Raw genomic sequence first — 12,568 nt, forward strand, 5'->3', positions numbered from 1 at the left:
TCCTGTCTAGTGTTGGTTGATTAGGCTCCCTCCATGGAAACCACTGCGTCTTTCCCCACGCTCAAACATTCTGGGTAACAAAACGGAGCCCTACCTGTTGGCTTGAGGTCTTCTTCCTTCAGTATCCAGCACTGAACAGGCATCCTCTACCCTTCCCATCTGCTTTGCGCGGCCAAAGCTCTGGCTTAGATGATAGGCAGGTGAGATGACAGCACCCCATCCAGACCTCCTGGACTGCTTTTCCGGAGGAGGGGAAGGGAGAGAGATTTCCTTTGCTTAGAGAAGGTAAGCTGCTAGAGACCGGGCCGACAGTAGTCATATCCAGGTGTGGCCACAAGAGGGCAGCAAAGTCCTTAACCTTTCTTGGGCGTCAGTCCCTAAGGGGCCTCTGTTGCAGTAGCTTGGCGTTATCAGTGCTGTCCAGCCAGAGCAGCTGCTCACCATGCGCTGGAGTGCGGCCTTGAGTGTAGAGGCCAGTTCCTCTGGCTGCGTGGCTGCATCTCCCACTCCTGGCATTTCAGGGCAGTCACAGGAGGCACTGGATTCCCAGCAGAAACCCTATGGGAGATTTGGGGCATCACCTGAGGCTCCCTACTGGGAGAAGGAGAGGCTAACCTCTAGCATCATGGAAGCAGGAGGGGTGGGGAAAGCACCTACCCCAGACTCCTGGCCCCTAATTAGTGCACCTGTGGCCAACTCGTGTCCCCTCTCTGGGCCTCAATTTCCACATCTATAATGTGGGATGGTGCAGTAGTTGCTAATTTCAAAGGCTCTGACATTCTGTGGTTCTGTAGGTCTGAGAAGTCAAAAGTTTAGCTGTGTCCATGACCTCGGGCTTGAGGGCACTGCAGGAGTCAGGGACCAGGCCCTACCAGGATCGGACAGGAGGCGATGCTGGTGCTGCTAGGAGGACGGCACTGAGTCATCTTCACCTTCTGGAACCGTGGAGGGCTTTCGCCAGGTGACCTTACGAGACTTTCCAATAGTGTTACTCCAGGACCTTGCACCCCCCTTCTCTTCCAACTACAGGCACACACCTCCCTTGGGGGCCCAGGCTGTGGGCCAGGAGCCTGCATTCCTGGGCCCCAGGAGGGGGTTGGCTGCTCCTGGCTGCAGACATTTCCCACATTCCTCTCCTAGGTCAGGTGCCTTCCCTGCACTGGCTCTTAATGTCACTGCCAGCCACAGTCCACACTGAAAGGAGGGAAGGGAGGGGGAGGGAGGGCAGGGTCATTCTCAGTCCGTTCTGAGGCTGCAAACAGTTTAAGAATAGGAGGAAGATCAACTGCAGCTCCAGAGTCTGCCACAAAGACTGAACAGCACAGGTTCCATGTTTGACTCATCGTGGCAACGGGCGTCTAGTAAAGCTGTGCCCTGACTGGGATTGGGTTTTTTCCTCTGATGGTCGCTTCCTCTGATGGATGCTTCCTTGTTCGTATCCAAGCCTCTCTTCCCTCTGTAAAAAGGGGATGAGTTGCCTCCACTCTGGACCTGCCTCCCTCTCCCACCAGGGTTTCACAGGGTGATCTCTGCTGCAGGGACCACTGTCCTTCAAACTGCAGGACCAACAGGCAGGCTCCTTCCCGAGCATTTGTGCTTCTGGCCCGGACCCCACACCTTGAGGTTCAAAGGGATCAGCCAGGCCTGCATATCTCCCAACCTTGGCCCACCCTGGCTGGGGTCAGCTGAGAAGGCTTCTCTGCCTGGACTTGCGGCTTTATCATTCCAGCAGCACTTGGGCAGGTGGATGGCTTGGAGCCCGGCACATTTACTGCACTCATGCAAACAGTGGAGCTGCTGCAGGTACAGCCTGAGCAAACACTGGAGTCCTCAGCAGAGCAGGGGCAGAGGGGGATAACTTTACCCTGCTATCCAGGTTACTCCAGGGTGATTCCAGGGTGGGGAAGGAGGGGGAAAGAGACCTGGGACCACAGGGTATGAGAAGAGGGGAACTGTTGCCAGGGCACCTGGAGAGATTCTCGTATCAGGCTTAATTTCCCCGTCAGTGATGGGTCCCCTAAGTGAAGTCCAGACCCCAATATGTAGAGCATGGGCTTTGGAACCGGCAGATCTGGGCTCAAATCTCAATGCAACTGCTCTCACAGCAGTTTCCTCATCTGCCAACAGGGAAGCAAATGACATCTGGCTCATGGGTTTAGGGGGCAGGAGAGAGGACATTCTGCAGGTCAAGTCATCTGCATGGTGCCTGAAACCTAATAAGGTAATAACCTAAGGCAATTATGACTAGTCCGTTTTCTTTAACTCAGGGACATGCTGAAGAACTGCTCAGAGCAGTGTAAGCAGACCCTGCAGAATGCACAGGCTGAGGGTGACCGAGGGAGTTTCGGTCTCTGACACCTGAAGGCTCAGTGGAACCCCTCACCGCTCCCCTGCCCCTGGAGCTGAGGGCCTGCTTATTCCAGAGGCCTTTTCCCCCAGTCTCAGAGATACGGCGGCCCAGTCCCAAGGGGTCAGCTCCAGCTTGGGAGAGGACTGATGAGGCCTGCCTGGTCCAGGGGCTGCCTGCACACCTTGTGCTGCAAGGAGACCCGTGCGCGGGGCGCGCCTCCTCCAGACCAGGGGCCCCAGCGTGGGCTGGGCAGTCAGCATCAACAGGCCCGGGTCTGAGCCACCGAGACTCGGACACTCTCTGGCTGTGAGGTCATGGGTCTCAGTTTTCTCATCTGAAACACGATGATGGTACCTGTGCTACCCAATGGCAGGCCACTCCTAAGGCTCAGAGGAGATGTCAGATTTCGGTACCTGCTCCCCACCACCCCCGGATCTGTCCCTAGGAGGAGCAATAGCTGTTAGAATGCTGCTGGGCCATCTGAGGTCCCCACTGAGGGCTCTGACCTCTTGGCCTGAACGGTTGTAGCCAACCTCTATATGGAGATAGAAAGAGGAAGCCCGGCTCCACCAGACATGCTGGGATGGTGGTGGGGAGGGAGGGAAGGCTGAGACTTGCCCCAGCACATCCAGACCTGTCAGCAGGACCTGAGTCACCCAGCCAGCCGGAAGCTCAGCCCAGGCTGGTGTCTACCATACTTAGCTCCTCCCAGAAGAGCTCTCCCACCCCAGCATTGAGACCTGCCTTTGGACCCCCACCCTTCCAAGGCCAACTGTCCAGATAAGGGAGGCATCCTGGGCCCAGTGGTGCTGGGCAGGCCACCTCCGCCATGCCCCTGCCTCTAGGCAGCCACCCACCACGTTGGCTCTACTTCCACAAGCACCCAGAGGAGATTCCACAAGCTCTGCTGCCCAGCAACCTCCCCCCTAAAGGTTCTTTGGTTGCCTGACTTTGGTTGTTCTTGCAATTTGAGCTCACTGGGGATAACACTCCAGTGGACGCTTTAGGAAGACCTGGGTCTCTGGCTGGTTTAAGGGCTCTGTTCTCTAGTCTCCTAGAGAAGGCTGAGTTCTTTCAGTGCCACCCTCCTGGGTCCCCAGCTCTAGGTAAGAAACCACCCACTTTTACCTGGAACTGGGTTCCCATGTTCTTTTTTCAGTTGAGGACAGCTCCAAGCACCCAGATTTGTGGTGGAGGTGAGGAAGAGAGGATTTCCCATGAAATTGGGCATTAAATGACCTTGAGCAAGAGACAAGTCACCAACATAGACATGTTATATGTCTCTGACTGCTCCCCTCCTCCTCATCTTCTCAGCCAGGCCAGGCCGAGGATGGGAAGACCTGAGAGATGGCAGCATGGCTGCTGAGGGGAAGGGACTGCGGAGAGGGCCCATTCCTTCCTCTGTTTCCTCCTCTGCTGGTGTTGGAGCTCTTACCATAGCTGGCAGCCTGGAATCCAGGTGTGTAACCTCCTAACCACCCAGCCGTAGGTTCAAATCAATATAAAAAACACGGTTTGGAGCACCTGCTCTGTGCCAGGCACTGAGGACACAAAGAAAAGCAAAACATGGTCCCTGTCCTCACAGAGTTCACATAAAAGGCATCTGTCCACGGCATGAGAGGGTATGCACTTGTTTCAGGGGAAGGCACTTCCAAGTCCACTCCAACAAGAGGGAGTGGGAATGAGGATATCTTTCAGAGAGGGACAGAGACGCCCACCCCAGAAACTTCTGGGTCTTCAGAGGGGTGGTTTGTGCTTAGAAACAAAAGGGAAGATAAGGGGAGCTTTGGAAGAGAAGGGAAAGGAAAAACACTGGCTAACATTCAGATGTTAGCTTTGTGATACAGAGCAGATCACGTAACCTATCTGGGCCTCAGTGTCCCCATCTCCACACAAATGGTGAGTTTAGGATGGAGAGATTGATAAGGCTAGCAAGTCTCTGGAAATATCCAAGAAGGTTTCTCTGTATGCAGCTCCTAGCACTGTGGTGGGAAGACTCGGTTTGAGTGAGGTCTGTAAGAAGGAATGCGTACTGACTGAGTGGTGTGGCGGGAGCAGCAAGAGGTCTGGGACCGCTGTTCTAACCACAAGAAGGTCACATTGGTGAGTGCCCAGACTGTGTAGATGAGTGGGAGGAGGCAGTCTTCTCACCTTCTCCCGGGGGTGGGGCTAAAGATGAAAGAGACACTGGTGTTCTCTTCTCTGTTTGGCAGCTGGAAGATTAAAAAGGAGGTAGCTTCTGCAAAGCCATTATCTACCGAGGTGTTATCTGAGGGTGTGGGAAGGCCCCACTCCAAGCCAGAGTCATGGCAATATCAATCCCTTTGTCTGCCTAGGAACTTGTAGCTAACAAATGCTTTTTTTGTGCACTGATTCATTTTACGTTCACCACATCCCTAGGAGGTGGCTAGAGAGGTGTCATTATACCCCATTTTACAGATGATCAAACGGAGCCTCTAAAGATGAGGGCAACTTAGTCATGGACAAAGCTGGTGAACTGCAGACCACGGACAGACCCAGGCTTGCCGACAACGCCACGGTCCATATTGAAGGCTGCCACCCACAGTTAGATTAACATGACTTTCTGTACAAATGCAGGAGGGCTAAGCCTTGAGCTATTCACATCTTAGTATGAATTAGTATATCTCATTGAACACTTTCTCTACTCTGCCAGAGAAGAGGTTAGGGTTTGTGGGAGTGAGGAGAAAACACTTTCAAAGAGGCAGAAAGGGAAGACAACACTTCTACAAATTCCATTGACTTTCAAGGTTTTTCCAAGTCTGGGTCCTTTAAACCACAGAACCCAATGCCAACCTCACAGGGGAAAGGTTAGGGGGGTCCAAAGGAGCCATTTATTCACCCATTCATCACAGCTATATGAACATCTGCTTTGAGTAAAACATGGAAGATACTGGGGTGAACTAGACAAACACTTTCTCTTTGAACACCTCAAAATCTATCCTGAAAGACAGAAAAATAGGTTAATGACAGTGAAGCTTAGTACAGTGGTACCTCGGTTTTTGAACGTTTCCATTGACGAAAATTTTGGTTTATGAACGCTGTTTACTTCCGTAAACCCGGAAGTAAATGCTTCGGTTTTCGAACACAACTCAGAAGTCGGACATATCACGTGGCTTCCGCTGAGTGCAAGATCCTGAGGCCTAGCTGTCGGCTGGCCTCAAAGAAAATTCAAATAATGCACAGTCATTGTAAAAAATGCAAACAATATAGAGGCATAGAGAGTAAACATGTTGTCCCTCAAGATCCCCTCCCAGAGGAAAGTGCTGTCAGCCATTTGGCATATATTTGTCCAAATATATACTAAGTCTGAGTCTCCCTCAGCCCAGGGGCGACTCTACCCACAGAATCTCCATTTCACTGCTCTGCCCTTATCTGCCTCCAAGACTTCCAGTCCGGCCCCTTTCACTAATCCAAAGTGCCCCAGAGCAGCTGACAGTCTTCAGGGGGAGTCCTTGCACTCAGCGGTCCTCTCAGGGGCCTCTGCTTTGGACCCTCATTAGCACCCTCTGCACCAGAAGCCCCTCTCTCCCTTTCCTGCACACAGCCATGCTCCCTACTCCAGAGAAGGCCCAGGGAAAGGGGCACTGTCCTTTCATCTTACTCACCCCTACTCCCATCATCTCTCCCAGCCGAACCCGGGGGCAGCAGCAGAATAGCAGAGCTGTCAAGAGCAGGGGTCTTGTGGGGGTGGTCAGTTAGCTCAGTTGGTTAGAGCACAGTGCTGTTAACAACAAGGTTACCGGTTCAATCCCGCATGGGCCACTGTGGGCTGAGCCCTCCACAACTAGATTGAAACAACTACTTGACTTGGAACTGATGGCTCCCGGAAAATCACACTTAAATAAATAAAAGTTTAAAAAAAAAAGAAAGATTTAAAAGAACACGGGTCTTGGATCAGACGGTCACAGGTATTTAACCTAAGTCTCCATTTTCTCATCTGAAGAATGGAGATGATATCTAACTCAAAGTGTTGCTGTGAGAATTAAAAGAGATGATAGACATAAAAATATTTCACATGTCAAGATAGTTATTGTCATTTTACAGATGGGAAAACTGAGGCTCAGAGAGACCTAGACACTTCTCAAGTTCCTCAAGTAGGACGTAGAAGGATCCAGGGTTCTAACCTGTGTCTGTTTAGCTTTAAAGCCCACGCTGCTCCCCTACAAGACAACCCCTTTCTTACCCGCAACCCTCAGCTCTAGGACTCCTTCATTTGGGTCCAAAGCCAAAGAAAGAAGCAAGGGAGGCATCAGCAACTGTAAGGTGACCCCAAAGCTCAGCCTTGTCCCAAGTTGAGACCTGCTGGAACCTGAGAGGGCAACAGTCTCCTTCCACGGGCCCTCCCTCCCCAGCTTCCCACTGCACATCTGCTGCATGTCCGCTTCTGCAGACCTCCGTTTCCCCGCGTGTATAGCAACCTTGGCAGCCTGTCATTCTGAGCTTCTGTGACCTCCAACCCCAGGAGGCATCAAGGACCCAGACTTGGGCTTGATGGGGGGCATGAAGGTGGCTCTGCCCTCACACCAGAATAGGCCCTGGGAAGGGACAGGTGTGGCACCTACGGGCACTGACCCTGAGTTACCCTCATTCTCCCCGGGATCCCTTGGGGCCCTGAGGTAGGGTCAGGTGCTTGACAGGCCTGCTTGGTGAGAGTAGGTCTGGAAGGAGGTTTAGGAAGGGTGTGGTGGGCTGGGTGTGCTGCTCAGGCCCAGGTGTGATCACTAGAGAGGGGGCACGCCTGCCAGCTTCCTCTGCTGTGCCAGACAGGGCAGGGCAGCTTCTCTCACAGGCTGAGCCTCTGGGCTCTTAGCAAGGAGTAAGTAGAAACGGACAGCCTCCCCCTCGTCACCCATCCAATGCCAGCTCACCAGCTCTTCCTTGCTGGATGGTGATGAGACGAGCCAGGGAACCAAACCCCAATTTCCCCCAGAGCTGTGAGAACAGGCGTGGGGAACCTGTCCTCACAGGCCTGGCTGGCCGGAAGCCTTGTCTCCCTCAGCTGCCCTCCCCCCAAAGGGAGGGGGAGCAAACAATGGCCATGGGCGATTCATAAATGAGCCATCTTTCCATTCCCTCCTGCCATGGCACACCCAGGACAGCCCAGCTTGTCTCCCAAGGGGGCTGCAGACCAGCCCTCCTCACCACCAGCTTCCTCTCTCTGCACCCAGCCCTGCTCCCTGCTCAGTGCATCGCATCAGGGTCCATGGGTGGAGGGGGGGCGTTGACTGCAGCAGATCCAGGCAGTCAGAGCACAGCACAGAGGCCACATGGGCCCAGACCGGGCCTGCCATTCCCTGCCCTGACCCTTCTCCCCTCCACAAGGCAACACCCGTTCTCCCTGAGTCCCAGGGGAAGAGTTGTCACTGACATTTCTTCATCGTCTTCCAGGATAGAACCTAGACCCTGCCTCACATGTATTTCCTTCCAAAAGACCAAGTATATGGGGTCATCCATTCACTCCATGAGGACAGAGCTTACCGGTAGAAAATATTTCCTTTTGCTGAGTTACTATTTACCTCCCTGTAGAATCCACTAGGCAGCACTTCAAGAATTGAATGTCCACTTCAAGTCCCTATCTACTCCACAATTCTTTGCTCCAAGCCAAATAGTCTCATTTTTTTCAATCATTTCTCCTGAAACTGTTTTCAAGACCTTTTGACAGCTGGCCTGTGTCATCCTGAAACATTTACATGTATCCATGTTCCTCTTGTAACCTGGTACCTCAAACGGGGCATGGTGTTCCAGCCACGGCCAGTCCAGTACGGAGGGTGGTTCTGAAATATCACGTCCTAAACTCTGGTTCAATGTAGGTGCTATGAGTTCTGTTGTCTTGCTGGCCTACACGGAACTCGGGCTCAGGAAGTACCTCCTTAGCATGGTGCTGTGAAATGTCCACGTTGAATGGGTATGCATGGGTCACCCCAGCCTGCATTACTGCTGCCTCCCGAATTTGGAGGCCCCTCTACCTGCCTGGTAAGGGGATTCCTTTGCAGACAATTCCCCATGGAAGGAGCACCAAGGCTCAGGCAGTGCTTCTTAACAAGTTTTCATTTATGAGACCCCCCCCTTGAGGGTCTCATGAAAAACTCCATCCTCTTCCCAGAAAAATGCACTTGCTCAAAAGTTCTGCAAATGACACCAGGACTTCCTGCAGACCATTCCTGGCCCCCAGGTGAGGAAGCCCTGTCTGGAAGTTGATGCCTGAAAAGTAAACTCTTGAGATAGCCTCCCTGTTCAAACTATGGGGCCTAGGGCAGTCAAAATAATAACCTCTCAGACCAGGGCTGAGAGGTTTGTGCTCAACAGCTCGCAAAGCGTGTTCACATACATCGCCTAGGACAGACCCTAGGATACGGACTATAATTGAACAAATAGGAGGTCAAGGCCCAGAAAGGTGCAGTGACTTGCCCAAGGTCACACAGCCAGTGTGGGCAGCGTCACACCAGACTCTTCTATACACATGGGGCCTCAGAGAAGCCCAACATAATCTGCTCTCCAGTGGGGAAGACACAATGGAGAATTGGCTACACTTGGCCGCTGAGAAGACTGGTCCTGCTGCTGCTCCACACCCAGGCTGGCTTCTGTGGTGAGCTGTGGTTCTAGCAGCCTTCCTCTTGGCAAAGACAGAGAAGGGCCAGGCTGTCAGGCTGCAGCTTGTGGGACGGCAGGGAAAAGGGCAGACACCAGGCCTGGAGCCTGAACCCCAGGAACCCAGGGGACAGAGAAAGACTCCTTGGCCCCTGCCTCTCCAAGAGTACAGACACCTCTCTTGACAGGAACATACACCCAGGAGTATAAAATGTGGCCAGGGAAGGGGTGGAACTCAGGATATAGACTGTATCTGAGTGTATGAGGTTTACATACAGGTACCAGACTTGAGTATTTGAGGTCAGTGTTTAAGTTTCCAAGAAATTCTTGTTCCCTAAAACCCCTCTACTTGACCCAGAAAACTTCTCAGCCTGCAAGACCCAGCTCACCCCGCCCCCCCCCCCCATGAAGCTTCCCCCTGTGGCTGAGTGCCGTGCTCCCTCCACATGGCCTGCGTTCAGATCCCACTCAGACACTGTCTAGTCATTATCTGACCCCTCTGTGTCCTCGACAGGTATCTGATCCCCGTGTCCTTAGCAGGCTGCAACTTGGGACTCAGTATCTCACCAAGAGGGGCTCAATCCCTGTTTGTTCAGTAAGCTCTAGACACTAGAAATGACGGACTGCTTTTGCTTTCACTTGCTCTGTGGCTTCAAACCGGATCCAAAACCATGGTCAAAGACAGCCAGCCCCCTCACTGCCGCTCCTTAACTGGAAGCCAATAGTGGCCTTTAGAAGCCCTCTGAGGAAGCATCTAACAGCTTTTCCCAGGCTCTGACATGTGAGAGAGAAGGTGGAGGAAACTGTTGTTTTTGTCTTTCCCCAACCAGATTATTTCTCTTTGCTCCAAACAGTTGGCAAAAATGGGCAGAAAAGGTGTCCAGAGCTTAGAGCGTTGCTCTTCAGGCAGCTAAGAGATTCTGCATCCTCTATTGCTTTGTAGCCTGGACCTGGGGAGTCACTGAGGGAGGGGCTCAGGTTTGCTGCTCCAGCCTTTGATTATTTACTCTTATTGCAATAAATTTATGAATTCATATTGATTTTGTGCGTCTGTCTTCTCCTTTGGACTTCCAGGCCGTGGAGGGCAGGAACCACATCTTACTCCATTCAGGATCCCCATGGCCTGGTACAATGCCGAATACACAGTGTATGTTCAATGCATGTTAAAGAAAAAAGCGTGCACTACAGCCCACTGCCAGTCTTATTTCTGGGTCACCCCTGTCTCGCTGAACGGAAAGAGCTTCTTACAGCTTCCCATGCTAATGTAGGAGGGATGGCATTTTTCCTCTGGGCTGCTCCTGAGGCCAGTTCTTTGTCACTATTTCTATCCCCAAATGTGCTTCTTAGGATTTCCTGCCACCTGGCTTGAAGCCCTAACCCCCACCCCTCCCCCTAGGTTGTAACTGTACAGCCACACCCTGACAAGTTGATTCACCCCCTCGCCTCCTGACAACCTTCACCCCCACTCAAACCACAACTATTTTTAGCAGAACCCCATGTATTTGGCATCCTCTCCTGCCCCCACTCACCCTTCACCCACTGGTGTCACTTCCCCCTTTTAATTAACAACAACAGGGAGGACTGTCCTTTTCTTTTGTTTGTCCCCTGGCTGTCTGGGTTTCTGGGAGGGTGGCTGACTCCTGGGGCTAGCTCGAGGAAGAGGCTTCTCCCTTTAGGCTCTAGTCCTGGAGCCCTGCACATTTAGAGGCCTGCCATGGAGGTCCTCAGACCTGCTCTTCGCTTAAAGCTGTGCAGAACAGGGAGTTTTCCACCTTTTCCTGGGTCAGAATCCCAATGTCCAACCCACAATGTTCTCAATCTCACCTAAGTCTTCCCTGCCCTGAGGGCTGCCAAATTTAGCAAATAAAATTTCAGAACACCCATTTAAATGTGAATTTCACATTTAAACAACAATTTTTTTAGTTTAGCATGTCCCAGGCAATATTATACTGAAAATTATTTGTTGTTTATCTGAAATTCACATTTAAATGGCCACCCTGTATTTTATCTGGTCACCGTACCTGCTGTATTCCCTCTCACCAGAGCAGCAATTTTCAGATGTTCTGGTCTTGGGATCCCTTCGCACTCTTAAACATTACTGTGGATACGCAAAAGAGCTTTTATGTGGGTGAGTTAATGTTTTGCATATTAGAAATTAAAACAGAAATTTTAAAAACTAATTATTAATTTATTTTAAAATAAGTTAAAAAATAACAGTAATTACTCAATTATATATTTATATAAACAAAACCTTTCTGGTACAGAAAATGTGTGAGATGCTCAAGTCCCATTGAACTTGGTTATAACGGGACCACTGGTATAGACTTGGGATAGATCATTCACTGGATGATTTCGGTCCCGACTCTGGTCACTGGATTGGTCAGTAACGGAATAAATCTTCCTGACTCGGGGTTCTAGGAACGTAGGCCATGAGGCTGGGTCTCACTTGAGGCCCCTCACCTGAAATATGAGTCCAGCTGTCCTTTCTTACAGCCAATGTTAGTCTCGCTCCTGCCGAGCATCTCGGAAAATGACAGTAAGGGTCAGAATAAGAGCAGATACACGCCAGGGAGGAATGAGGGGTAGAGCTGGTCAGCTCCCTTCCTTGCCAGCCGTGGTTGGGGTGGGGTGGGACAGCAAGCAACTGGCTCACTGACCCAGTTTCCAAGGAGCCAGAGCTACCACTAGGCTCATTCATTCTTTTCCCTGCCTCTACGGAAGCATCTTTAGATACTTCTTAAAGCCTCAAGATGAGGCAGAGTTGGTCCAATTTCTCAGCCAAGTCAGCCCGCTCCACTTCACAGCCTGTGTCTCAGGCCCAGGCGCTTTGGGTTAGAGTCTTTCTAGACCCATTTTTCCATCCCTACTAAGGCACTGGTAAGATCCAGCCTTCCACCCCCACCACATATATAAGAAATAAGAACCAGCTTGGACTCACACTAAATTATGTGTGCGTTGTCATACTAGCCCCATCTCAAGTTAATTTAAGAGGCAGAGGAGTTGGTCCTGATCATCCCTGATGTTTCTGACATTGTGCTAGAGCATTGGTTCTCAAAGTGTTGCCAAGGGACCCCTGCTGGTGTTCCCCAAATCCTTTCAGAGGATATGCAAGGTCAAAACTGTTTTACTAATAATATGAAAACGTCATTTGCTTTTTTCACTCTCATTCTGTCATATGAGTAACACACAGTGGAATTTTCCAGGGGCTTCATGGTGTGTCGTGTTACAACAGACTGAATGCTGAAGGAGATTTAAGAATCCAACAAAGTGAATATACTTAACACTACTGAACTTAAAAATGGTTAAGATGATAAATCTTATGTTAATGTATTTTTACAACCATTTAAAGAACTATATTTTCCAAAACAAAAGCTATTAGTGAGAAGAGGGCCATTGTTCTACATTTTTTGCAAACGTCTTTAAGTATGGCTTAATGAGAGAGAGCGAGAGACATGAGTGTCACAACATCCCCACCCCAACCACGGCTGGCAAGGGAGGGAGCTGACCAGCTCTACCCCCCATTCCTCCCTGGCGTGTATCTGCTCTTATTCTGACCCTTACCGTCATTTTCCGAGATGCTCGGCAGGAGCGAGACTAACATTGGCTGTA

This window comes from Rhinolophus hipposideros, assembly GCF_964194185.1.
Source record: "Rhinolophus hipposideros genome assembly, chromosome: 19".
Classification (NCBI taxonomy): domain Eukaryota; kingdom Metazoa; phylum Chordata; class Mammalia; order Chiroptera; family Rhinolophidae; genus Rhinolophus; species Rhinolophus hipposideros.